The sequence below is a fragment of the Carassius auratus genome, unplaced genomic scaffold (assembly GCF_003368295.1).
Source record: "Carassius auratus strain Wakin unplaced genomic scaffold, ASM336829v1 scaf_tig00215130, whole genome shotgun sequence".
NCBI classification, from domain to species: Eukaryota; Metazoa; Chordata; class Actinopteri; order Cypriniformes; family Cyprinidae; genus Carassius; species Carassius auratus.
In genome coordinates, this window is record NW_020527946.1 from 163,131 (window position 1) to 168,643 (window position 5,513).

A 5,513-nucleotide genomic window follows, 5' to 3' on the forward strand; every position below is an offset into this window, starting at 1 on the left:
CAAATCAACACCAAATTTGGTATGCCTAATCTAAAGGCCTTTGCGATGTTAAATTGCGAAGATCTTGAGTTTTCGTTGAAGGGCGTGTCCGTGGCGGCCTGGCGAATTTCGATGATTCGCCATGAAAAATGAAGTTGCTATAACTCACACATACAATGTCCAATCTGCCCCAAACTTCACATGTTTGATGAGACTCTTGACCTGAACAGATTGACATGCCCATATTCAGTTATAGTCATAGCGCCACCTATTGGCAACAGGAAGTGACATATTTTACGCTGCGACGAACTACTCCTAGAAATTTTATGACATCAATGTCTTTTTTGTGGTCAGTCTAATCTAAAGGCCTGTGCAATGTTCAGTTGTGAAGATCTTGAGATTTCGTTAAAAGGCTTGTTTATGGCGCCGCGACGAAGTTCGATGTCTCGCCATGGGAATAAAAGATGTTATAACTCAGGCATAAAATGTCCGATCTTCCCCAAATTTCACATGTGTGATAAGAGTCCTGGCCTGAACAGATCTGCAGGCCAATATTCCACCGGGTGTGGCAGAATGGCTCTATAGCGCCACCTATACACTTTCAACGGAGTGCGCCTCGAGCTATGTTTCACGTACATGTACAAATATTGGTACACACATGTAACACTCCAATACCTACAAAAAAGTCTCTTGGTACGAAATCCGGATCCCAACAGGAAGTCGGTTATTTTGAATTTTCCCTTCAAAATTGGTGTTGTTTTTGCCATTTTCAGGGGTTGTACTTTAACGAACTCCTCCTAGAGATTTATTCAGATCAACACCAAACCTGGTCAGTGTAATCTTAAGCCCTTTGCGATGTTAAATTGTGAAGATCTTTATATTTCGTTAAAGGGCGTGTCCATGGCGGCCTGACAAATTTCGATGTTTCGCCATGAAAAAGGAAGTTGCTGTAACTCAGACATACAATGTCCAATCTGCCCCAAACTTCACATGTTGGATGAGACTCTTGACCTGAACAGATCTACATGCCCATATTCAGTTATAGTCATAGCGCCACCTATTGGCAACAGGAAGTGACATATTTTACACTGTGACAGACTACTCCTAGAAATTTTATGACATCAATGTCTTTTTTGTGGTCAGTCTAATCTAAAGACCTGTGTGATGTTTAGTTGTGAAGATCTTGAGTTTTTGTTAAAAGGCGTTTCCATGGTGCCGTGACGAAGTTCGATGTCTCGTCATGGGAATAAAAGATGTTATAACTCAGGCATAAAATGTCCGATCTTGCCCAAACTTCACATGTGTGATAAGGGTCCTGGCTTGAACACATCTGAAGGCCAATATTCCATTATAACGATAGCGCCACCTGCTGGCAACAGGAAGATTGGCACACATATGGAATAAACTTTGATATATTGCACTTATATTTATGAGTTTAAATGCATATTTCTCAACGTTCACCTTTTTACTAAAGCCACACGATGGCGGTGAGCCCGGGTGCGAGGGCCCGTTCATCGCTGCTTGCAGCTTTAATTTATTATTATTATTCTTCTTCTTCTTCTTCTTCTCCCGAATGAATCGCATTTTTGAGGGCTTTAACATGCTCAAAAAGTCATGAAACTTTGCACACTCGTCAAACCTGGTGAAAATTTTCGTCTGATATAGGATTCAGAAGAGGGTGTGGCAAAATGGCTCGACAGCGCCACCTATACCAAGAAAATCAACAGCCTTCCAGCTATGTTTCACGTACATGCACGAAAATTGGCACACATATGTAACACACCAATACCTACAAAAAAGACTCTTGGAGTGAAATTCTAAACCCAACAGGAAATCGGTTATTTTTAATATTATGAGCATATTTTGTGTAATTTTGGTCATTTCCATGTGTTGTATTTTAACGAACTCCTCCTAGAGAGTTCTTCAAATCAACACCAAATTTGGTATGCCTAATCTAAAGGCCTTTGCGATGTAAAATTGCGAAGATCCTGACTTTTCGTTGAAGGGCGTGTCCGTGGCGGCCTGGCGAATTTCGATGATTCGCCATGAAAAATGAAGTTGCTATAACTCACACATACAATGACCAATCTGCCCCAAACTTCACATGTTTGATGAGACTCCGAACCTGAACAGATTGACATGCCCATATTCAGTTATAGTCATAGCGCCACCTATTGGCAACAGGAAGTGACATATTTTATGCTGCGACGAACTACTCCTAGAAATTTTATGACATCAATGTCTTTTTTGTGGTCAGTCTAATCTAAAGGCCTGTGCGATGTTCAGTTGTGAAGATCTTGAGTTTTCGTTAAAAGGCTTGTTCATGGCGCCGCGACGAAGTTCGATGTCTCGCCATGCGAATAAAAGATGTTATAACTCAGGCATAAGATGTCCGATCTTCCCCAAACTTCACATGTGTGATAAGAGTCCTGGCCTGAACAGATCTTCAGGCCAATATTCCACCGGGTGTGGCAGAATGGCTCTATAGCGCCACCTATACACTTTCAACGGAGTGCGCCTCGAGCTATGTTTCACGTACATGTACAAAAATTGGTACACACATGTAACACTCCAATACCTACAAAAAAGTCTCTTGGTACGAAATCCGGATCCCAACAGGAAGTCGGTTATTTTGAATTTTCCCTTCAAAATTGCTGTTGTTTTTGCCATTTTCAGGGGTTGTACTTTAACGAACTCCTCCTAGAGATTTATTCAGATCAACATCAAACTTGGTCAGTTTAATCTAAAGCCCTTTGCGATAATAAATTGCGAAGGACTTGAGGTTTCGTTAAAGGGCGGGTCCATGGCGGCCTGAAAAATTTCGATGTTTCGCCATGAAAAAGGAAGTTGCTGTAACTCAGACATACAATGTCCAATCTGCCCCAAACTTCACATGTTGGATAAGACTCTTGACCTGAACAGATCTACATGCCAATATTCAGTTATAGTAATAGCGCCACCTATTGGCAACAGGAAGTTACATATTTTACACTGCGACAAACTACTCCTAGAAATTTTATGACATCAATGTCTTTTTTGTGGTCAGTCTAATCTAAAGACCTGTGTGATGTTTAGTTGTGAATATCTTGAGTTTTTGTTAAAAGGTGTGTCCATGGCGCCGTGATGAAGTTCAATGTCTCGCCATGGGAATAAAAGATGTTATAACTCAGGCATAAAATGTCCGATCTTGCCCAAACTTCACTTGTGTGATAAGGGTCCTGGCCTGAACAGATCTGAAGGCCAATATTCCATCGAGTGTGGCAAAATGGCTCAATAGCGCCACCTATACACTTTCAACGGAGTGCGTATACACTTTAAACGGAGTGCGCCTTGAAATAGGATGTTGTTGTAACTCAGGCATAAAGTGTCCAATCCTCCCCAAACCTCACATGTTCGATAAAAGTCCTGCCCTGAACACATCTGAAGGCCAATATTCCATTATAATGATAGCGCCACCTGCTGGCAACAGGAAGATTGGCACATATATGGAATAAACATTGATATATTCTACTTACATTTATGAGTTTAAACGCATATTTCTCACCGTTCACCTATTAACTAAAGCCACTCGCTGCCGGTGAGCCCGGGTGCGAGGGCCCGTTCATCGCTGCTTGCAGCTTTAATTATTATTATTATTCTTCTTCTTCTTCTTCTCCCGAATGAATCGCATTTTTGAGGGCTTTAACATGCTCAAAAAGTCATGAAACTTTGCACACGCGTCAAACCTGGTGAAAATTTTCGTGTGATATAGGATTCAGAAGAGGGTGTGGCAAAATGGCTCGACAGCGCCACCTATACCAAGAAAATCAACAGCCTTCAAGCTATGTTTCACGTACATGCACGAAAATTGGCACACATATGTAACACACCAATACCTACAAAAAAGACTCTTGGAGCGAAATTCTAAACCCAACAGGAAGTCGGTTATTTTTAATATTATGAGCATTTTTTGTGTAATTTTGGTCATTTCCATGTGTTGTATTTTAACGAACTCCTCCTAGAGATTTCTTCAAATCAACACCAAATTTGGTATGCCTAATCTAAAGGCCTTAGCGATGTTAAATTGTGAAGATCTTGAGTTTTCGTTGAAGGGCGTGTCCGTGGCGGCCTGGCGAATTTCGATGATTCGCCATGAAAAATGAAGTTGCTATAACTCACACATACAATGTCCAATCTGCCCCAAACATCACATGTTTGATGAGACTCCGAACCTGAACAGATTGACATGCCCATATTCAGTTATAGTCATAGCGCCACCTATTGGCAACAGGAAGTGACATATTTTACGCTGCGACGAACTACTCCTACAAATTTTATGACATCAATGTCTTTTTTGTGGTCAGTCTAATCTAAAGGCCTGTGCCATGTTCAGTTGTGAAGATCTTGAATTTTCGTTAAAAGGCTTGTTCATGGCGCCGCAACGAAGTTCGATGTCTCGCCATGGGAATAAAAGATGTTATAACTCAGGCATAAAATGTCCGATCTTCCCCAAACTTCACATGTGTGATAAGAGTCCTGGCCTGAACAGATCTGCAGGCCAATATTCCACTGGGTGTGGCAGAATGGCTCGATAGCGCCACCTATACACTTTAAACGGAGTGCGCCTCGAGCTATGTTTCACGTACATGTACAAAAATTGGTACACACATGTAACACTCCAATACCTACAAAAAAGTCTCTTGGTACGAAATCCGGATCCCAACAGGAAGTCGGTTATTTAGAATTTTCCCTTCAAAATTGGTGTTGTTTTTGCCATTTTCAGGGGTTGTACTTTAACGAACTCCTCCTAGAGATTTATTCAGATCAACACCAAACTTCTTCAATGTAATCTAAAGGCCTTTGTGATGTTAAATTGCGAAGATCTTGAGGTTTCGTTAAAGGGCGTGTCCATGGCGGCCTGCCAAATTTCGATGTTTCGCCATGAAAAAGGACGTTGCTGTAACTCAGACATACAATGTCCAATCTGCCCCAAACTTCACATGTTAGATAAGACTTCTGCCCTTAACAGATCTACATGCCCATTTTCAGTTATAGTCATAGCGCCACCTGCTGGAAACAGGAAGTTACATGTTTTACGCTGCAACAAACTACTCCTAGAATTTTTTTGAGATTAAAGTATTTTTTTTATTCAGTCTAATCTAAAGGCCTGTGCAATGTTAACTTGTGGAGATCTTGAGTTTTTGTTAAAGGGCGTGTACATGGAGCCATGACAAATTTTGATATCTCGCCACAGCAAGAGAAGTTGTTGTAACTCAGGCATAAAATGTCCAATCCTCCCCAAAACTCACATGTTCGATAAAAGTCCTGCCCTGAACACATCTGAAGGCCAATATTCCATTACAATGATAGCGCCACCTGCTGGCAACAGGAAGATTGGCACATATATGGAATAAACATTCATATATTCTACTTATATTTATGAGTTTAAACGCATATTTCTCACCGTTCACCTATTAACTAAAGCCACTCGCTGCCGGTGAGCCCGGGTGCGAGGGCCCGTTCATCGCTGCTTGCAGCTTTAATTAGGGCTCAAG